The sequence below is a fragment of the Mauremys reevesii genome, linkage group 7 (genome assembly GCF_016161935.1).
Source record: "Mauremys reevesii isolate NIE-2019 linkage group 7, ASM1616193v1, whole genome shotgun sequence".
NCBI classification, from domain to species: domain Eukaryota; kingdom Metazoa; phylum Chordata; order Testudines; family Geoemydidae; genus Mauremys; species Mauremys reevesii.
The window spans coordinates 28358643-28382671 of record NC_052629.1 but is presented as its reverse complement, the minus strand read 5'-3'; the positions used below and the strand labels follow the sequence as shown (position 1 = coordinate 28382671).

Genomic DNA, 24029 nt, shown 5'->3' with positions numbered 1-24029 from the left:
AAAAATGTAAATCACATGAATGTTGTACAGCAGTAAAACTGAATTTTAGACAAGAATCTGGCTAAACACATTTTTATAGTAATCAATAATAGGCGTTGGGTTTTTTGGAATGATGGTACTTGTGATCATGTATTAACATTGCTACATAAGAATAGTTTGTGTTCTATTACTTCCTATTTTAGTCGAGTGAGTACCAGAAGATTGTGTCAAGAACATTTAGTGAATTTCTAGGTTACTGTGATAATGCATTCAGTGAGACACAATGACATTACTAACTCAAGCTGTACTTTGCTGCGTGTTATTTTTTCTTTGCTTTTAACTAAAAATTGCTGTGTATGGAAAGAGAATATTTTATACTTTGAAGAGAAAGTTGAAAAGAGGGATATCCTTGTACAATGGATGTTTGAATATGTCCAAGTGTTAAGCAGCCTCTGTTCTAACATTCTTCTCTAATAAAAGATGACACTACCTTCCCACCCAATTATATTGAATTCCATTTTAAATGCTAAGGATGGCATTATAAAGAGCGTTCAGTACATTATTGATGGTTCAAATAATTAATTTGTTTTATTCTATGTATGCTGGTCAAAAATTAGCATGACTGTATGGGAGACACAAAATGATTTAGAAATGAACAAACATAGTTTTAAAAGTTATAGACTATTGCACTGAGGCTAAAATTTTCTTTAATCAAGGATTTAACCAGAATCACATTTTGCACCCAAATGAGAAATTTCATGAAATAGAAATCTCGCTTGTATGTGCTGACATATTTAATTATAACAATGTGAACAGCCATGCAACAGTCCTACCAATTACAGTAACCTCGCCTCCAGGCTCTTACTGCCACTTCTTCCTTTATTATATTTTTAAATGTATCATTTGCTCTAAACCCCACTGCCAAGGCACAAGCTAGTTATCTTTCAACATGACAACTGGAATGCTCTTCTTGGGACCCCCCCTAAAACTTTCCTATCTTTCCCCACTCCTGTCCACTCAAAACCGTTGCCACCAAATTTTCTTTCCCACAGTTCTGGCTATACCTTTTCTCTTTCAAGCCTTTTCAAAAAGATTTTTCTTTCATGCAAGATTCTCCTCCTCAGTTTTAAGGCATTTCACCTTCTTGTGCCTCATCTCAGACACTTCCTCTCCTGTGTTCTAATATCATAGAATATCAGGGTTGGAAGGGACCTCAAAAGGTCATCTAGTCCAACCCCCTGCTCAAAGCAGAACCAATCCCCAACTAAATCCCCAAATGGTCCCCTTGGAATTGAACTCACAATCCTGGGTTTAACAGGCCAATGCTCAAACCACTCAGCTATCCCTCCCTGCCTCCTGCAGTCCTACTTGCTCATTCTCTCCTTCCTCCTCCACATGCTGGAACTAGTCAAATGCTTTCTTAATGGTCTCCTTCAAAAGACCAAGACCCTTAGCCGACCTTCTCCATGACATATTTCAACCACACACCACTCTTTCTGTATTGTCTGGCTTTATTTTAGATTTTCCTGCTTGCCCTTACAAAGGAAACACTTCAGCCTTAGGGATCTGTTAATTTTTTTTAGCAAAGCATTATTTTACATATACACATACAGCACAATAGGCCTATTAGCAAAGAAACACAGAAGTACTTACAATACCAGTTACTTCAAGTAAAATCAGAGATTTCAGAAAACCTTAATGTCCACTATTAGTATAGTGATGATCTCAGTATATAAATATCAGCTTTCCTAAAGGATCCCTATCCCTCTACCTATAGCCAAGTTTTATGGTATAAAAACTAGATGTCATGGATAAGATTTAGCCTGTATTTTCTTGAAACCAAAAATACTTATATCCACAGTTAGCTGAATTGCATATGATTAATTTCAGAGAAACATTTTCTAAGTTTTCCCCAGCTACTTGATTTTACCTCATGAGTTGAAAAGCACCAGCCTCCTCCATTCCAACATAATTAGGCTGGAAGTAAAGATGTCCTACTACATATGATAATTTGATGCCGAGGAGGGTGCATATGAAATTAGAAGAAAAATGGGTGAAGAATACAGAATACTGTGCAAAGAAATTTGTGTGAAGATCAAAGAAGACTATGAAGACTTTAGAAAGAAAACATTGAGAGAGGCAACTGAAAAGAATGAGAGTCTGAGGAAGTTAGAAAGGGATTTTAGACTGAAACAGATTATCCTGGCAGCACTGAAAGATGAAAATGGTGAAAGGACACTGGAAAGGAGCAAGATGAATGAAATATGTACAAAATTCTGGAATGACCTCTACTCCTCGAAAGTCTATGTCCAGCGTACACCGTCAAGGCAGCAGGTTACAGAAGAAGGCAGGTTACAGACGTTATGTGGGAAGAAATTGAATACACAGTTCATAACATAAAGAGAGGGAAGAGTCTGGGAGTAGACAATGTTTGACCAGAATATCTCAAAGCAGGGCAAGATACTCTCTTCAAAGTGTTGGCGCAATGGTTCACCATTTACATCAATAGCAAGCATGTTCCAGATGCATGGAAGAAATCAAAAACAATACTATTGATGAAGAAAGGCGATCCAGAAGAACCGAGCAACTACTGTCGATCACACTCCTCTCACAAGCATATAAAAGTCTTCACCTGCATCAGACTCAATTGGATTAAGAAGGATTTTGAAATGCATGAAAGCAGAGAACAAGCTGGTTTCTGCTCAAGGTATTTGACAATTGATCACATCCACTCAGTTCGGCAGCTCATCAAAAAATGCAAGGAATACAAAATAACATTGTGTATTGCATTTGTCGACTACAGAAAAGCATTTGACTCAGTAGAGATTAACACTGTACTCAATGCGCTCAATGAAATTGGAATCAACCCGAGGTACATCGACCTGCTGGAAGAAATTAACTGCAATTCCTTGATAACATTATTCAGTGTCCCCTGCATTATTACTATATGCAGAGGAGTCAGACAAGGCAACACAATATCACTGAAGCTGTTTACAGCAGTACTGGAGTCGCTGTTCAAGCAATTGAACTGGGAAGAAGGAATCAGAATTGATGGAAAACAGTTAATGCATCTTTTCTTCACTGACAACTGTGTAATATTGGCAAAGGACACAGCAGAACTGGAGAACAAATTACAGCAACTGCAAACACTTTCAGATGATATTGGGTTGGAAGTGAACACATCGAAGACAAAGTGGATGCAGAATGAGCTTTGTGCAGAAGGAATCCTCACTGTAAATGGGAAAGAAATCGAGGAGGTCAACAAATATATTTACCTGGGTCAGCAGCTGAGCAGAGACAACTCATTCGAAGGGATTGCAGTAGGAGGCAAAAGGCGGGGTGGGCAAGTTTCAACAAAATAAAGATGTCTCTAATGGATGATGAACTGAAAAGGAAAGAACTGTTTAACTCCACTGTTCTGCCAGCAATGATATACGGAGCAGAAAGCTGGTCAACGACACAAGCAGAGGAAGAAAAATTTGCTGTCACCCATAGAGCAATAGAAAGGCAAATGTGTAAGATATCGCTCTGTGATCATATACCAAATGAGGAGATCAGAAGGCGTACAGAAGTGACCGATGTAGTGCAGCAATGTACAATGCAAAGCGAAGATGGGTGGGTCGTGTAGTCTGCAGGCAAGACAATAGGTGGACAACCCACATCAGTGACTGGATCCTCAGAGACCACAAGCGACCTCTAGGCAGGCCAAAAACACGCTGGGCTGATCCTATGACAAAATTCTTTGGTCAGAAATGGAAAGAACGTGCTCACAACAAAATAGAATGGTGTGGCATCGACTTGCGTTCATGGAGGGACAGATGAGGGCAAGCCAGACAAAGGCAACAAAGGTGACTACTTATGAAGTTTTCAACAACTCCATAATGTTCAAGTAAACTTGACTGTAAAGACTGTGGTGAGTTAAAAAAGGACAAATTGCAGCCTAATGTGAAAATGAAGCTTGCCAATGTTGTGAGGAAGATGATTAGAACCAAATTAAAGAATTGCATTTAAAATGAATCTAGAAATACATTGCATGGGTAAAAATAATGTTCAGGAGAGCCAAACTGCAGTTGTATAGGGATTATTGAAACAATTGTAATTGCTGATTTATAACTGTGCTGCACAATGTATTATAAAACTGCTCCAAAATGTCTGTTAGTCTATAAGGTGCCACAGGATTCTTTGCTGCTTTTATAAAACTGGTTATCAGTGTGCTAACACTACAATAATGCACGAAGTTTAGGATCAGTTTTAAATGACAGCCATCAGCTACTGATAATTTCTAAAAAGCTATTGTTCCTTATTTATTTCACTCTAAATGTACCATTTTCCCACCCCTTTTGCAATTGTGCTCTCTTAACATGTGAGAGTGCATTTGGAATTGGAATAAAATGAATCACCCTCCACAATGATAGCAATTGGTATGCATAAGATGTTAACTGAAACAGGAAATGATTTTTACTAGACTGATATGGATTTTTGGGAATGTGTAATAACTCTTTAAGAAGCTCAATATAAAAATATGAAATGGGGGCCTCTTGCAGATGACCTTCTGAGGCAACATTGCTAAAAGCAGATAAATAGTTCAGATATTTGGACATGTATTTCAACACACATCATGAGCAGAGGACTAGAATCCAGGCCTCCTGATTTCCAGCCAATGCCCTCTGCCAGTACACTGCACTATTGCTTATCAAGCCTAATGAAAGATACTGAAGGAAGTTCTCATGAATTTCTTGCACTGGACCATCCGCACATTCTTCATTATCTGTTTTCTTTATTTATATTTTCAGTACTGCTTTGTAGACTGCATATGCTTTTCTCATAATTGCTTGTGACCTTTGTTTGTTTATACTAAAAAAAGTCCTGACTACTTCCAGACACTATTAAAAATAAACCATTTTAATTGTTCTGATGTTTTATGCCCTCCTCCCCTTTCCAGCCCAGTTTGAGAGGATGGAACATTGTTTCTGCTTGGGATATAACTATTTCTGCTGGAGGAGAGAGAGCTAGGGGGAATCAGCAAATGGATAGTAATCGGAGTTCCAGTCAAGTGAATGTACTTTGTCTAGGAGCTGTCAGGTATCCGGTTACAGGCATATACATTTGCTTAATACATTCACTCCTCATAGTTTCTTTACCAGATAAGCCATAAAATATATGTACTTTTTCATATGACTATGAATCTCACTACCTTCAGTTAAAACTTTATGACTCACCTCTGCCCTTGCTTTCTCATTACACCATTAAAATTTACATAATTTTAAAAGATGTGCACACTCTCCTCCCTACAGGAAGAGAGGCAAGTAAAACAAGACAACCTCTAAAGGTTCCTGATGGTCCCATGTAAGGCACTCACCATAGTGGTGAGTATGAAATGGTTACATAGATCTAAGGGACTCTCACAGCCCCTTTTGATTATTATACCACATCCCTGATTTTGAACTCTAGTTAATCAAGACTCCCAGTTTACTGAATACCCCCTAGAGCAGTGTTTTCCAAACTTGGGATGCCGCTTGTGTAGGGAAAGCTCCTGGCAGGCCGGGCCGGTTTGTTTACCTGCCGCCTCCTCAGGTCCAGCCGATCGCGGCTCCCACTGGCCGTGGTTCGCTGCTCCAGGCAACGGGGGCTGCTGGAAGCGGCGGCCAGTATGTCCCTTGGCCTGTGCCGCTTCCAGCAGTTCCCATTGGCCTGGAGCAGTGAACCGCAGCCAGTGGGAGCCGCGATCAGCCGGACCTGCAGACACGGCAGGTAAACAAAGCGGCCCGGCCCGCCAGGGGCTTTCCCTACCCAAACGGTGTCCCAAGTTTGGGAAACACTACTGTAGATGATGCAAAACCAATACCACATGGGAGAATTATTCAAGCTGAGAGTCCGCTTTCTTCTACAGAAAGATCTCTCCCCCTTGCTGGTTCTCCAGCCCCTTCAGGGAGACAGAAGGAAAGAGACAAACTGCCCCTTCAATAGGAAAATGGAAATACTGTCACATGCTTCCCACGACTAGTGAAAATCCATGGGAAACAGAATGGCCCTGTGAGTTTTCTGTCCCCTTCTGGCCATCCATGGTGTGGGTGGGGAGTGAGCCGAGTGTATGAATTGGGGGCAACCCTATATAGTTTCATGCTATGCACACACAAGAACACACACACACTTTTGTCTGGTTGCCCATGGCCTGCCTGGGAACATGTATTTCTTTTTCCTTTGTCCCCTTTCACTTCCTGATGTCATGTCCCCTCACACAAGATGCTGCAAATCAAATACATGACAATATAAGTTCATGAGAATTGTTGATCTTCCCATACCTATTTTCATCTACTTTAATCCGTAGTGCTAAGTCAGTAACAGAGGCCTGTGCCATGGCTTGAGAAGTAAAATGTGCTTTGCCAGTGAGCTGAGTCCATTCCTTGAACTGAGTCTGGCAAGTTACAGGTGCTGATACAATGACTTTGGAGGCCTATTCCTGGGCCTTGGGCCAGCAGGTGATAGGCCCTGGTGAGAGATACTGGATCAGAATCTGAACTTCAACCTTGATCTACTAGGACAAGGGTTTAACCAGATGACACTAAGTTGACTATGACTTAACCTTGCCTACACTAACTGCAAAATCATAGTCAATATAATGCTAGTGAACATGACACCTTATGGTCATATTCAATAGCAAGTTATATTGAATTAGAAGACCAGCCTTCAATAACTTTCACATTAACTAATTTAGTTCAAGTAAATATAAGATGTTTCCAACTGCGAGTGTTGCTATTTACATCTGCTGTCTGAAAAGTGCTGTCAGCTTTCTGCTTTATATCAACCTAACAAAACATAGTTTTCCTGAGAAGGGAAAACATTATTGAGCTTGTTTTTCTACAGCTAGTGTTGCACAAGGCTTTCTTGTGCTTATTATTCTGATATTGCTAAGATGATACACTAGTGGCAAATTGGTAGTAGCAAGACGACATTTATCTAACCCTAGATGTGCATAACCTGTTTTAGGGTGCATGTGTTGCAATAAGACAACAAATTCTACATTGTTTTTCACCCAGAAAGCCAGTGGTAGAGGCTGAATGATGAAGTAACTTGCAGAGAACAGGGTCTTGTTTAGTTATTAATTCTACAGTAGCTTTGGATACTTAGAACTTCAGTAAAGATGTAACAAAGTGGCTCAATTTAAAATTAATAGCTAAATTCATATTGACTTCAATGAGGCCAAGATTTCACCCAGGAAATTCTGCTGCAGCAACTGAACATTTCATTGATTAAAAAGGCCAGAGGGGACAATTATGATAATCATTTCTGAACTGCTGTGTGACAGAAGCCTTGAGACTTCCCTGAATTAATTTCTAGCTCCCAAAGTATATCTTAATACTTGATTTTAAAATCTGCACTTTTTTTTTTTAAAGGATGGAGAATGCACCAAAACCCTTGCTGGGTTGTTCCAATGGTAAATTACCCTTTGTTAAAAATCTGCACTTTTTTTCTAGTTTGACTAGCTTCAGCTATCAGCAGTTGATCTTGTTATACCTTTGATCTTGTGTTCCCCACCTGAATACTGTTAGCGTGATCAAGGTTATGTCTAATGGTACAAGCTACAGGTGTGATTCCTAGCTCCTGTAAACATACTTGTGCTAGCTCAATGTGAGCAAGTGTGAGTATAAATAGTAGTGCAGTCATGGTAGCACAGGCAAAGGCACAGCTTAGTCGTGCCAAGTATGTACACACAGGATTCAGATGGGTATGTATGTATGCATCATGGTGCATGCATGCAGCAGCTCAGCCATATTGCCACTGCCTATGGTACCAGCATCTATATTACTCTTTACACTTGCAGGAGCTCTCATTGAGCTAATGTGAGGATGTTTATACGAGTAAGGAATCACTGCCCTACCTTGTAGTATAGATATAGCCCAAGTCATCCCATAACCTTCTGTTTGTTAAGCTTAATAGATTGAGTTCCTCGAGTCTTCCACTATAAAGGTGTGTTTTCCAATCCTTTAATCGTTCTCTGGGCTCTTCTCTGAATCCTCTCCAATTTTTCCTTCTTGAATTATGACACCATAAATGGACATTGTGCTCCCATATAGGTTACACCAGTACCAAACAGAGAGATAAAATAATTCTTTATACTGTGAGTCGGGTCAGGGTTGAAATTGACTATTCCCTTCTACATTGAATGAAGGCTTTTAAGAACTCTCCTTTGAATGCCTGTAATTGGATGAGATCTAGTCCTAGAAATAAATCTGAGTACTTACAACTGAAAACAAAAGGCAAGAGAAGCTCATTGTGCTTTAATGGAAAGTATTATAGCAATAGGACCTACCTAAAATGATACTAACATATCAATAGCAAATTGGAGGTGATATTAAACTGAGATGGTACATCCCAAAAGATATATACAGTTAGAGGAAGATAGAAAACAGTTCTACAAAATACAGGACTAGGCCAATAAGTAGTCTTGTAATCCTAAAGACTGGGAGCCAAAGTTTCTTCTTGTTCACACTGGTGTGAATCAGGAGTAATTCCATGCAAATTGAGTTATACAACAAACTTGGTGGAAATAGATAATGAGGGATATACATTTATTTATGGATCCTTATAACTAAGTCAGAGATTTCACAATAGATCTGGGTGTATGCACCTCTTTTTATCATTATTGGCAGTTATACATACATCAACAGGAAAACATGTAGCTTATAATGATCATCTAATGAACAAGCTTTGGAGTTGTACACATTGGTTTTTAGAGACAGACTTTTAGAGAAGTCCTCCAATTTATTTATAGGAAGGTGGGGAGAGACAAGGATATCCTCTGAATTACTACAGCTCAGAACTTGGAGAATGCTTCCTCCTTCCAGCTGTGTAACTAGGAAACAGGAAAAGAAAAAAAAAAGATAAGATTCCCTCTGATTGGCCATGTTAAATCTAACTATTATTACTGGACTTGAAATTAATAATAAAAACATCTTACACAACAAGACCTGAAAGGACTTTAATACCTCTTATACTACAGACTCGTGTTATGCGTTTGAAATCATGGTCTACACCAATAGAGTTCTACTGTGTTCAGAATGCATTCATAGGCTGGGAATAGCTGTAGTCCACAGAGGAAATAAACCCAAGGGATGAGAGGGCAAGCAAATTAAAAACATATCCCCAAATAACCCAAGAATGTAGACCTCTGATTAAATTAGTTTTGGTTTAAATGCATCTCCTATAAAAAGGTAATATTTATAGCTGGTCAATCATAACATATTGATTATAAACTTATTGGGGCCTGAAAAGTATTTTTTTTAATTTACACCAAGCTTAGCCACAGAGTATTGGATGGGGATGGGAATGAGGGAGGCAAAGAGGCTTACTAATGAATTTTCCACTCCCCAATGAGTGTTAATCCTGACTAATCCAAATTTGAATGGCACCCTACAGTCCAAAAAATTTGTTTTAAATTATCACAACAACAAATAGCAAAGAAGTTTCCCAGAATTAGAGGTTTCCTGATGCCATTACCAAATGTCACATTAAGGTCCCAAGTGCAGGGAAATCCACCCCATACGCTAGATATGGGACCCAGGTGGAGCTGAAGACTTAGTAGATATTGTATGGGTGTGATCATCTGCATTTTCCAGCAACAGAATCAGGATTATCCTTGCAGGTACTCAGCTATAGACAGGGACAATTTTTTGCTTAGTTCAGGCCTTGGCAGCATAAAAGACTTTAAAGACGACTTTTGTGAAATGTAACATACCAATTAGATTCCACATTTGCTTTTTCCATTTGTAGAAGTGAGTATTCTGCTCTGCAGCAGTGGCAGGCAGGCACTTTGATTTAAAACTGCTGGATTCAGGTATTGTAATAAATGTATACCTTTGCAAAAGACTTAAAATTCCACATCTAGGAAGGTGTTTCTTTCATGCCTCAAACCAGGTATTGGACAACATTCTATTGCCTTCAGTATTTACACCTCAAACTCATTCAGGGTGTTGATCATTCGTGGCCAGCATTCCAGTACAGTGAAGTTATAATGTATGTGGTGTGTACCAAGTCTATCTATAAGCTGATTTCAGTCTAGCTTTAAAGGATAAATCACCATTTTTTTGCATATCAGTTTATGGTAGGCAAAGGAAAAAAAACAAAACCTGTTTTCCATTTAAAATCAATTGGATGTGTATGATAAAACAGCTGTCTAAGAATGTTTTAAAGAAACAAATGAGGAGGTTCAGGTAATGTCATAACTCATCATAGCTAAGACCATTCAGACCATAAAATTGCACTGCTGACTTGTAATACAATTCTTTGTACAGCTCACTTCTTAAATAATTGATATTATTTTAAAATGTTTGCTCTGAGCTTTTCTTGCTTGTATGTTCAGAGAGTAGGCTAAGTGTTAGGACTCTGTGTCCATAGGCCAGAAGGGGCCATTGTGATAATCTAGTTTGATCTCCTGGCCATAGAACTTCCCCAAAATAATTCCGAGAGCATAACTTTTAGAAAAGCATCCAATCTTCATTTAAAAAATTGTCAGTGATGGAGAATGACCCTTGGTAAATTGTTCCAGAGGTTAATTATGCTCAGAATTTTTCACCTTACATTTGTGTTGAATCCAATATTCAAGTTTGTCTTGGTTTTTTCCCTCCCCCTCCTTTTTTTGGCCAAGCTTTGTATATGATTTGGAGTACAAATTAGACATGAACAGCAGTATAAGTTTGGACAGAAAAAAAACATGTCTCTCACCCTTAACACTCTTCTAGGGTCCGTATCAGCAGAATGCAGAACAGACACTATGTGAAGCACTGTGCTTTAGCAAAGAGTTACGTTGCGATACCGAAAAGGGAAGTGTAGTAGTAACATGCATAACTGGCCTTCCAGCATCTGTTGTAACTACACTTTTAACAGCATCACTAAAGATCTTTAAATCTAGAAAGAAACATTCCAACTTTGATCTACATAAGTAGGAGAGAGTTTTCTTTTACCACTGTGAGATAAAATGAAGGACAGAATCTTAATAAATGATCAAGCTTAAGGTGAGAAGGGACCATTAAATTATCTAGCCTGACCTCCTGTATAGCACAGGCCATAGAAATTCACCCAGTTACTCCAGTAATGAGCCCAATAATTTGTATTTGGCTATAGCATATCTTCCAGAAAAGCATCCACCAGTTTTGATTTGGAGACAGCAAAAGATGGCGAATCCATCACTTCTCTTGACAATTGGTTCCAGGGGCTAGTCACTGTCACAGTTATAAAGTGTATGCCTTGTATCAAATTTTAATTTCTCTGGCTTTAGCTTTCAGCCATTAGTTCTTGCCTTTCTCACTAAATTAAAGAGCTCTTTAGCACCTAGTATTTTCCCCTGTGAAAGTACTTATACACTGTAATCAAATCACCTCTCAATCTTTTTGATAAAATGAACAGACTGGACTATTTAAGTCTTTCACTGTAAGGCATTTTCTCCAGCCCTTAAATCATTTTTATGGCTCTTTTCTTGCCCTCGCTCCAATTTTCCTTTTTAAAATGTAGATACATGAAACGGATGCACTGTTCCAGTGTCTGTCTCATCAATGCTGTATAGAGAGGTAAAAAAAACAACTTCCTACTCAGTACTCTCATGTTTATACATCCAATGATTGCATTAACCCTTTTGGCCACAGCACCACATTGGTAGCTCATGTTAAATTTCTATGATCCCTATGATTTGAGTTGCTATGACCACTATGACCCCTAACTCTGTTTTAAAGCCATAGCGCCCCAGGATACAATCCCCCATGCTCTAGGTATGGCTTGCATTCCTTATTCCAAACTCTACAGCTTTGCATTTGGCTATATTAAATCCCATTTTGTTTAACTGGGCCCATTTTACCAAGCATTCTAGATTGCTCTGTATGACTGCTCTGCCCTCGGTATTGACCATTCCACCAATCTGTGTGTCATCTAAAAATGTTAATCAGCAGTGATTTTATATTTTCTTCCAGGTCAATGATGAAAATATTGACTAGCTTTGGGCCTATTACCCAATCCCTCTGGAACCCCGCTAGAAACACTCTGAACGTAATGCTGACAGATCTCTCAAATTGGAAATAATCAAGTTCTTAATCCATTTAAGATGTACTCGATTGATATTGTATAGTGCTAATTTTTTAGTCATACTATCATTTGCTACTAAGTCAAACACCTTACAAGAGTAAATATATTACCTCTATGCAGTTATTTTCATCAATAAAACATGTAATCTCAAAGAATGAAATCAGGTTTGTTTGACAAGACCTGTTTTCCATAAGACCATCCTGATTGGTATTAATTATATTCTTATTTTTAATTCTCTTAATTGAATTTCATACCAGTTTTCCATTATTTTGCACAGGATTGACATCAGGATAACTCACTCTCAGTTACCTGGGTCATCCTGCATGCCCTTTTTGAATATTGACACTATATTAACACTCCTCCAGGAGACTAGATTTATTAAAAATTAACATTAGTGGGCCAGAGAATTCATCAGCCAGCTCTTCTAGGACTCTTGGGTACTAGCTATCTGGCTTTGATGGTTTAAAAGTATTTAACCCTAGGAGATTTTTTTTTAAACCACATGTCCTCCTTCCTTACTAATGGACTGGAATGTACTTAATCCTCCTCATGTGATAAGACTACATCACCTGCTTTTTTCTCCAAATACAGAATAAAAATATTTATTTATATATATATTTATCAACACCTTTTGTAAATCATTAAATTTACCATCTCCATCTAGTAATAGATCTATACCATTATTAGGATTTCTTTTGTTCCTTATATACTTAAGTTCCCTATTGTCCTTAGTCCTGAGCCATGGATTTTTTCCCCTGATGCTTTAAGGTTCCCTTATTAATTTTCTAAATTTTATAAACTTTTGTATCAGTTGGTATTTCCCCCCTTTTCCAGTTGCTATATATTCCTTCAGCCCCCCTCCCGTTGATGCCTTCATTTTGACACTGAACCAGGATGGACTTTTAGCTAAAGTTGTCCTCTTTCTTATTGTAGAATCCTGTCTATATAATAAACTCCTCAAACTCCCACTGTGCAATCACATTTTCTTTCTAAATTTTTCCTTCTGGTCAATTTTCTTCATAATTTTCACCAGCTTTAGGAAATGAGCCCTTTTGAAGCACCTTCTGTTACTGTTTGGGACTGCCCTCTGTTTGCCACTGTTGAATGTAATCAGATCCCTATGCAATCACAGACTGAGGCCATTGATGAATTCATCTTTATTTATCATAATGAGGTCCAAAACTAGAGATAATTGGTGTTGGGTGAAATAAGTTTTGAAGTAGAAAAAGTTTTGAGAGACCTCTACTGATCTTTTATTACTGGGTGCATAAGACCTCCAGTATACATTCCTGTAGCAGGTTTCATGTGGTCAGGTTGCAGCCAAACAGTCTCTGTAAGCCTTGAGGCAGTTTTCCAGGAGGCTGGTGGCTTGCTAGTAGAGCCACTGTAGGCCTTTGGTTTATGGTGGGAGAACTGATCTGTCCAGTCAGCAACACTTGTCTGGAAATGCTGCTAGCCTGACACACCCAGCCAAGCAATTTTTGGGTTTGCAAGTGCCTTGCAAACTGAATCAGTAGTAAGGATCTAGCACCAATGGAAGAACTTATCTTGCTTATGCTTTTGCTCCTATTTTGGGAATCAGAGATGCTGGTAGACATTTCAGCAGCTGTATTTGTCCTCTCAAAGGCACCTCTTGGAGGGGGTACAGGCATGGCAGATGTTGCTCATGCCTTTTGCCATAACTGGGGATTCCCTCTATGTAGACCGGTAATTCTGGAGCAGTGGTACAAGCACAGACTGGTGAGATCACAAACTCCTACAGACCTGGGATAACCAGTAGTGGCTCAAAAACTTTTTCATGAAGCAGCAGACATTTCTGGAGCTGTGCAATCAGCTTATCCTGACCCTCCAGCATCAGGACACATGCATGCCATGCTGGTCTAGAAATAGGTCATTCTTGTCATTTGGATTGCTGTATAGCCATGGGTAGACAGTTTGGTGTTGGCAGGTCAACTGTGGGGGTTGTGAGGGTGAAGGTTTGTGGTGATAAGGACTGTGATTTACCCAAAAGTGGTAAACAGTAATAATGTTCCTGAAATGATAGCCCCATTCTCTAAAAGTTGGTAAACTGTTCTGGGGCTATCAATGGATAGGCAAGGGCCCTGAGGTAGCACTAAGCATTCTCTTCCCTCCCGCCCATTCTTAGCTAGCTGGTTCTTGCTCACATGCTCCAGGGCTAGCTAATCATCCTATGTGGGGCTGGGAAGGAATTTTGCCCCAGGTCAGATTGGCAGTGACCTTGGGGGGGGTCATCACCTTCCTCTGCAGCATGGAATGCAGGTCAATTGCCAGGATTATCTAAGCATCTCTCAATTAATTCCTTGCCATTGCATGGACCTCAAGCACTGGTACACCTTCTACTCTGTGTGGGGCCCATAATGGGTACATCTCCTGGGGGCTATAATATTTTGATCTCATTTTTGTTGTTGGGTTTAGTGTGCCTGGGATAGGTGGTGGTGGTCTGTGTTGTACACAAGGTCATACTAGATGACCTGGTGGTCTCTTCTGGCCTTAAGCTCCGTGGGAATCATGTGCCCATAGTTTCGTCTCTGCAAAGAGCATATGAGTACATAAAAATGCAAAGGGTAGTACTCTATGCAGGCCCAGGTCAACCACAGAGACAAGATCATGGACATGAGTGGGGGATGTACTGGGAAGATGCATGATGATTTTTGGAAAATCCTGGCAAGTCCTTAATTTCACGTGGAAGGAATAAAGGGAGTCTCTGTCCCCAATATTGTCTTAGGGGAACCATGCATGGCTTATGAAGCCATACACTAATTTCGAAGGGCCTGGCCAGAGAAGGTGCAACTACACACTCAGTAGCTGTAGGGTGGTGATGGAATGCGTGTTTGACAGATTGAAATCCATCTGGCACTGCCTTCAGATCCATGTGGATGCCACTGTTAATGCTATCTGCATTTTTGTGATCTGCTATGTGATGCACAATGGCTGCAAGGCCAAAGTTGAGCTATTTTGCCAGCAGTGAACTCAACATACTGCAGGAACACTACACACAACCAGATAGTACACCTATCATTACTGGGACATAAGCCACATATGCAACAGAAATCAGAGATGCCTTGTGCTTCTACATAGTGAGTTTGCATGGTGACATGGTAGGGGGTGCGGTAGAGGAGAGGGGGAAAAAAATGATAAGAGTTTAGTTATCCCGCACAAACTGCCCTACGTACTTTCTGCAATGTCTAGGGCTAGGCTAGCTCAGGAAATTTTATGAATTATGATGAATTTCCTATAACTGTTTATGTACGTCACATACTTTATAGATTACTGTGATCAAGTTTAGAATTTTGTTATGCTCCTCTGCTGGTCACCATCCACCTCAGTTATGGGGATGGAAGAGGGAGAGTCTACATCAGGAATGCAAAAAAGCATGGAAATGAATGGTGAAAGGGAGCATTAAGTGTCTTAAAATAAAACTATTCAAGGCTGTCCGTCTAGAAAATTCTCTGGTCTTGCCTGAGCAAGGAATGAGTGCCTCAAATTAAAATTAGATGGCACAGCTTATTCCTTGCCCTTCCCTCCGCCACCGTTCCCTTCTTCCCACAAAAATGAATACGTCCCCTCCCACCACCTACAGCCCCCCAGGAAGCACAATATTCCTTAGCAAAATGGGTGGTGTCAATACAGAAGTGGTAAGACGTACTACAACAAACAGGAGCCCTGAGTCTTACAGAAGATCTCTACATAATGCACTATAATTTTGGCTCAGCTTTCAAATTCCCACATACTGAGAGTCTAATACTGATTTAAGTACCTATTTACAATAAAAATAATTGTTAGTTTCACTTGCTTTGCTAGTACATACAAATGCTGTGTCTACCTGTACTGGATTGTAAGTATCTCTAGGAGTCTGCCAATTGCAAGTCTCCTAGCAGTAGAGGGAATTAGCAATATTTGTGTTGATGGCCTGCCATTGAGATTTAGGCCAAGATTTCAAAATATAGGAGCCATAAAAACAAAAGCATCCACAAACAGAACTTCCACTTATGTTTTAAATTTCAATTTTCTGCCTTCAACCACCCACACCATCATCTTTATTCTGCCCTCCCAAAAAGTTCTTTATTATATCAAGTAGAGTTGTGTCACCAAATTTGGTAGGGAACTGAACAGTTTTGTGGTGACATCCAAATTTGGTTTCACATGTAAGGATGGTTTTTTATTATTTCAGAAAAAGTAGTGACAACTGACCATCATCCTCACAGGCACCAGATTTCCATGGACTTCCAGAACAATTAAAACAAGTTTTCTGCAAACATCTCTTATTTTTGTATATTAGCTATGAGATGCCATTTGAAAAGGAGACCAAATCCCGCTGTCTACATTTTTCAAAATACATTCAGCAAAGTTGCACCATGGTCAAGACACATATCATAAAATATTAAATTGAGCTCTGCTTTTCCAAAATAGAAACCAATGAAATATAAAGTCTTTGAAAACATGCATGCACTAAAGGGATGGTTTTCTACCCTAAGGCACTATGAAGATTATGAAAGTAATTGGACAGGGAACAGTTTTAGTAACGGTAAGTTACACAAAAACAGGGGTAAGGGAAGACACTTCTACTCTAAAACATCATTGAAGTAAGGCAAGGCTCTTGTTACATCTTTCTCTATACACACTTTTTGAACACCACAAGTTGGCTTTTTGGGACCCAGCTAAAAATGTTCGGTGTCCTAGTGGCTAGAGCACCAGGGTGGGACTTGAGACCTGGGTTCTGTTCCCAGCTCTGCTACTGGCCTGCTAGGTGATCTTGGGCAAGTCACTCTGCCTCTGACTCAGTTTCCCCTTCTGTAAAACAGAGATAATGATAGTGACATCCTGTGTAAAGTACTTTGATATCTGCTGATGAAAAACCATGGTACAAGAGCTAGTTATTAATACATTTGGAGATTTTGCATCCACTCCTGTTCTCATTTCAATGAAGTGAGAAAACTCTGAATTAGTTCAACAGAAGCAGGATCAGGCATTCTGTCACCAAGTTTAGGAAACGTATCATTTTCCTGCTACAATTTAAAGACTGATGCCACAGCTTGTCAGATAATTAGGGTCAGGCCTGTTCAATACTTGCCTAAGAGATCTTTCTGAAAATCCTAGGGGAAAGCTTCCTGCACCACCTGACTGTATGAGATGCCACTTGCGTTTTCACTCCTGCCCTGGTAACAGCTGAATATGAAAATATAACCCACACATGGTTTCTTTTCTATAAATCCAGTCACATTTCTGGGGCCTAACAGCATAAGGCCTGATAAAGAGTTTGCAGCCCACATCCCAACCACTGGGTAAATCTTTACTTTAAACCTCCCCCTGCCATATGCTTCTTCCTCCAATTAACCAAACATAAAATCACTTTTGTGCTGTCACTTCTTTTGAAAGAAGTGACAGCACATTGCAATGACTTCACCTTCAACTTCCCAAACCCAAGTAACTTGAGTTTTATTCTGCATCATTCAATAATGGGCCATAGGACCCAATTGTATAACTGACAGTCAAGTCACAATTCTTCTGATATTCCAGAAACTCTACTGTAGTTAACTTTGGCATAAGCTCATCCACACTGTGATGGAGTTCTTAGTTGTTTATTACGCTTTTCAGGGAAGCCACCACCTTCACACACTTGAGTAGCAGGATAAAACATGCTGTTCTTCAGGCCCAGGTTGTAAATAGCTATGATGTTAATGAAACTAAATCTATTTAAAGTAACAGTTCAGGTTTACAGTAGCCACATGGCATGAGTGTAAACATGAATACCAGTAAATCTTCATTAAACTAGAAAAGAGTGAGGGTGAATCTCATTAAATTAAGAGTAAAGACGTGTAGAATATACTGAATTGCATATTGTCACTGAGTATGCATACATCTTTTATTGTATGCCTTCAGGCATTGTAGAGGAGCCGGCATTCTGGTGAACTTAGTAAAGCATTTTCAGTGTCTGGAGCAAGCAATTTTGTACCTAGGAGGTAGCCCCCCCCCCCAAAAAACAAACAAAAAAAACCAAACCCACAACAAACCACCCCCAACCAAACTTCAGACACTTAAGCTACCACCAAGACATCTCCCCCCCCACCAAAAAAAATATCTTTAAAACACCTTGTCTGAATAGCCTCAGATTTGTTCCAAGAAAAACTCTCAGCTGGCCACAGGCCACATATCATATATGAAGTAGAAAGGACTATGGATGTGGGAGAGGAAGGAATCCAGGTTTAGAATTGGAAACAAGACTGAACTAAGAGCAGCTGATGTACACTACATAACGCATTCATTCTATAACCATGCTACTCCAAGGCTAAACTTTCATGTAGCAAGCAAGAGCTGGAGGCTTTCTATACACCTCAGAAGGCTAGGTCATCAGCTCATTGACCTGCAACCCTTTATTCAGGATGTTGTAGAGCCTCTGGAAATACCAGTAGAGGAGTCTTAGGATACAAGGAGTCTTGTAAGATATAGTAAAAGAGGAGGCTGGTTAATTCAGTATCATAAAAATACAGGCCTGACAGCAAGTGTGAATATCACAGGAGATTAGTATACAAGTCAATTAAACAGATTGGGGTTAGGATGGAGACTGAAGGTTTCTAAATTAGCCAATATAAACAATATCAGGGGATTTGGTATGGTTAAGTTAGTATTGAGCAATCTAGCATTTCAGAAATAATTGAATGTTTATCTGAACTGTGACCTTGCTTCCTGTCTTTCCTCCAGTCCAAAGGGATATGACTTTACCCCCCTCTACTATTCAGTTAGGGGGGAAATGATAACTTGGCATGGCCACTCCAATCCCTAATCTCTCTACTAGGCAAAAACGCTACCACATATTCTCCTGCTTTGCTTCCCCTAAATCTCCTAGAGATCTCCTAATCCCTCGTCACTTTTGCTCCTCCGATGCTCTGAGCTGACATCTGCTATTGACAGTATGCCCTCTATTCCTGGAGTTGTCCCAGTGGCAAGGCTCTGCTCAGTGCATGGTGGAATCAAGGCAGCAGGAAAGGAAGCACCAGGGACCAAGATCAGTCAGCAAACAGAACCAGATAGAAGCAGAAGTTGAACGGGAGGATAGGTGAGTTAGTTAGAAGGTCTTTCTGGGACTCTAGGGGCAGTTGGATGGGTGAATAAGTGAGGAACAACCCAAGAAACACTGGAAGAGGCACAGTTTTTAGTTTCCCTGTGCCAAAAAGCCTGAACATGTTTGGAAATGCTCTTTGCCTGTCACTATTTTTTTTGTGGGAATTAATTGGCCAGTATTGTTTATGAGATGCTAAGTATTAGTTCAGCCCTTTTTTGCCACCCTCTACCCCCATGTTCTAGGAAGAGCTTCCTCTTCTACTGGGAATTACTAATGTAGTCAGTGGAAGCAAAAGCAGCAGCTTGGGCAACATACATGGCCAGTTAGAACAAGGTCTGTCTAAAGCTATCCTAAGAGGAGGAAGATAGAAGTATCATTGATGAAATGAGCTCTTCTGGCAGAAAGTCATCCCATCCCCAAAATGGTGAATGATATGGAAGCTTTGCAGAGATGGTAGGGCTGCCTTATTGAGGGCAGGAGTTTAATGTCTGGATGGGCAGGCAGAAAGGTTAGCCCTGTCTTTGCAATACTGCCTACTCCCTCTCCCTGCTAAACAACTGAGCTGGCCAGGCCTAGGTATAACTCCCTGCTGCCATTCTTTTGGCCTAGTGCAAAAAAGAAAATCATGTTCTGCCCTCTCGCTCACCCCCAATCAGGGGAAACTGGAATTCCATCCAAATAAGGGGAGAGAAAACGGGATTCCTCCATTGGCAAGCCAACAGACTACAGGAAGGCATCAGAAGTCAACTGGGTGGGCTTACCTTTGAAGTGCAGAAATTCAAAGGCATGGCTGATTTTACTCCGACTTCTCAGCCATTTGAGCATGCAGATTAATACCTCCTCTGTTTTGAGAGGTTTCCTCCTAGCAACAAGCATCATTAACATGCTTGCCTCTTAAAGGCTGTTTAATACTATCCTATTTAAAAGCAGCCAGCAATGTCCCAAATGCTGTTTTTTGCTGGCCCCAACCTATGCTGATGACAATTAACAGAGATTGTACTGGCGGCAGGTTTGTCTGGGAACGTGGTAGCTCAGGGGAAGTGGAAGGGTCATATTGTGCTCCAGAATATAGTTTTCATTAAAATTTTATATATATAGATAGAGATATATATAGAGAGAGAGTCTTATGCTTCTGAAGAAAACCTTCAAAGCAGCCCACACAATGAGGTCTGAGTATGCAAAAAGCCTGAAATAATAGCTCCAAGATGTGAGAGATGAACAGGGCCTTTAAATGGAATGCTAACAATGATGATAATTTATATTTTAAATGCAAAAGAATTTAGCTCATATTCAGTTTACAAAATAGAAGCTTATGTACACAGCTAATAAATGGCACCAGCTGAAATGCATCATCTGTGTAGTGACATGCATTTTGATAGTCAGCATTACAAGAAACTTCATACTAATGTAACTGAGGAGATACGAAAAAGCAAGATTGTCTGAGAGCTATTTAGTTCATGTCATGGAAAGGCAGTGTACTAAATGCTTCCATCTCCGATTCCAGGTCCATAGTAGTAGCTTTTTAGATAGCAAGTTAATTTATGACTATTTATAGTTTACTTCCATTATGCATAAATTTGCTGAAATCTCTTCCAACTTTCATACTAAACAGATAAAATTGAGCCATAGATTAGCAGCAGAGGAAATCCCAGTAGCACACCACATTACTGGATTGCTATTACAACCCTTATGTCACTCATTTCCTGTTCAAAAGGGAGGTTAAACAGGCATAAAGGAATTAGCATGTCTATTTGCCACCTATAGTCTTAAGTTAAATCCTCAATCTTCACTGCCAGCTGCTTTCAATGCCAAACTTGGGAAAAAAGGGTGTGTGAGTGCGACACACAAGAGAGGAGAGGAAAGGACTGAAACTGAGAAAACAGGCTAAGACCGGGCTCCACAAAAGGACTTTGGTGTTGCAACCCTGAGCCAGAGAGTGAAAGAATGATTACAGCCTAGGCACACACCTGGGAAATAGGTAACCCTGTTTTGAGTCCCCCTGCTCCAATAATTATTTATCCAAAGTGGAGCCACATTAATTGGAGAGGCTGAGGGAGCCTCACATCAGATGATCCCATAGCCTAGTAGTTAGAACTCTCCTGGAAGACTGCAGTTCAAATCTTTTTTCCACATCAGGCACAGGAACTGAACCCTGGTCTCCCACATTGTGGAGGAGCACCCTAACCACTAGGTTAATAGTTAAGGGAGCCACCACCACCTCTTACAGCTGGATTTTGTATACAGCCTGATCTGATAAGCATATTCTGCATACACCTACCAAAGCAGCCCCCCCCCAGGAGAGAGATGTGGGGAACTCATGGCTTGAGGATCCCATTGAGGCTTAGAAGTCCAGACATATAGAACGAGACATTGTGCATATACCTAGAGGCAGAAACATAGGCGCCCAGGGGATTTTTAGAGGGGAAAAAAAAAATTAGGCACCAAGGAATTGTTAGTGCCTGCAGGATTAAGTAGCAGGCCAACAAAGGTTCTGAGGGTCTGAGTTACGCTTAAATTTTGGACTTAGGCATTTAAAGTCCTTTTGTGGATCTCAACTCAGATACCTACTTTTTACCCACAAAATACTAGTTTAACATAATCAGAGTGTAAAGTAATCTATTGCTTTCTCACAGAAGGCAGCTATAGTGGAGCTTAGAAGTATATCCAGCCACTGCTTTTACTGGGGTAATACAGTACTGTAATTTTCAGATAATGGGATAGATAAAATGGCCCAGAGAGTGGGAAGACTACTATGACATTATCAGTCTAATTAACCTGTAGAAGAATAACCCAAGAGGTTGCCCTATAACAAATCTTACCTGGTAAGAAGTTTCTTCTATAAATAAGCTCACATTCTCTCTTGTGCCTGCTCTCTCCAAACACCTGAGACTAATTGCCTAGGAATAGAGAGGATTGTTGCTGTCCTCTTATATAGCATGCACCTGTGGAAGGCTATCATGCAGGAGGAGGTTACAAAAAAAAGGAATCATAGCATTGCTGGAGAAGTACTAATGTTTTTGGTTTATAGGGAAGGGCTACCATTATTTAGAAGATAATGAAAAATAGAGTTCTGTTTCATTTGGGTAATAGGGAATGCACTTTGTTAGGTAACCTATCTTTTATAATAAGTATCTGCTTGTTCCTAGTTTACATTTCTACCCTTTTTGATTTTACCTGAAGTACAAGCTTGCATTATTAAAAGCTTCTCCCCACCTGTGACCTCCCTTGCTAATTCTAAAGCCACCATAACTGCAGCAAAGTTTAATTATAGGATTACTAACCAAACTGATTGGGGAACAAGCTCTAGCTAGCTTCAGGAATTTAAAACTTAACCTTGAACAAAAAATACTTAAATCTCATATGTTCTGATTACAAAATTATTTCAGCAGACATAATCAGTGAAGCTAGTGTAAATATACTACACCATATAAAACACTAAAATGAGCAGCCAACTTGCTTTTAAATATATCAAAGTCACAAGTCTACACCTTTCATTAGAGAGAAACATTAGGAGCAATTTAATTAGGCAACAGAGTAAATAATTATGAATCCTACAACATCTAAGAGAAATTTCACTCCAAAGGTAGAGCAAGTTTGATACCATATTTCACAATTCCAGTTAAGCCTTCAGTTTTAAATTATCCAAACTTAGCATCCAGGTCCAGCAGTCTGTAACTCTTTAGCAGCATTCTTCTTGCTTACTTAGTCTCTGCTGTCTCCATCCACAGCATATATAGCTTAGTTAATAGTCTTCTAATAACTGAAGCCATCTAGCCTCTCATGTGGGCAGAGAGAATTCAAGGTTGAGGATTTTCACAGTAGTCTAGAGGATTTAATTTTAATAAATGATGTGTCTAAATCCTCTGGACTGCTTTGAAAAACCTCAGCTCAAATCCCTAGGAGTCTGAGTCACAGGTGAATCTATTATTATGCCAGTCTGTGGAAATTTGTTTCCTTAGCAAGAAAAGGAAATTAGGGAGAGGGGCACTCAGAATATTCCAGACAAGTCATTTCTCTACCCTAAATCTTAGGAGTCTTTTGGTTTTAATGTTACATAATTTATCTTGTCATTTTATTCAAATCTTTTGACAATGTTAGACTTCACATTATGTTAACTCAGGGGTGGTAGTTTTATATTTGGAAACAGACAGCAGACTGTGGCTTTCTACAGTGCTTACTGTATCTGTGATAGAATTATACCTGATATTTAACTGACAGTACAGTGCTTAGCACAACGGGCTTCTGGTCCATAATCTCAGCTCTCTACAATACAAGACAAAGGTAGGGTTTAAAACCCTAACAAGGTCTCTCTATAGGTGCAGTAAATGTAGATATTTTAGAGTGAGGTACTTTCTTCTGTTCAAGAGATGTATGCAGCTGTCACTATTCTTTCTGTAGTATAATGAATATTGCTATAGTGACTACTGGACAGTACGTTGCATAGCTCCTCTATAGTTTGGACATGAAAGCAAGTTGAAAAAAGTATTACATGATTTTCTGGCAATGGCTGAATGCATATTAAATATTGTTAAATCTCACTTGCCAAAATATTGTGTCTTCTAATGCATGTGTGATCATCAATTTGTAAAAATGGCTTCAGTAATATGATATAACTAGTGCTATAAGTACATCTGGAGGAGCAACTCCAGTAACAAAGACCACATTTAATTATATGGGGCAACAGCTGGCCGACCTCATCTAGGCCTTGATCTGGCAAGTCACAGGCTGTGGAGTGCCATTTAAAGTGATGGGACATAAATTTGCTCCCCTACCTGACCTTTCTCTTCCTTTCCAGCCAGCCCTGCTCACAGCCCATGAGCCCTATACCCACCCCTCCAAATCTGAATGAGTGGTATCACAACTTGGCATGCAGAGTCACAGCATCACTCAGGTTTGT

General features: G+C 39.8%; 1 long non-coding RNA gene across 1 annotated transcript; it reads right to left on the bottom strand.

Moving 5' to 3' along the window:
* Window positions 1-8243: 8243 nt before the first annotated feature.
* Window positions 8244-22049, bottom strand: LOC120369208. The gene is made up of 2 exons (XR_005582998.1): window positions 21952-22049; window positions 8244-8833 (listed from the first exon to the last, which is right to left on the bottom strand). It is a non-coding gene; the product is annotated as an uncharacterized LOC120369208 (long non-coding RNA).
* Between the last annotated feature and the right edge of the window lie 1980 nt (window positions 22050-24029).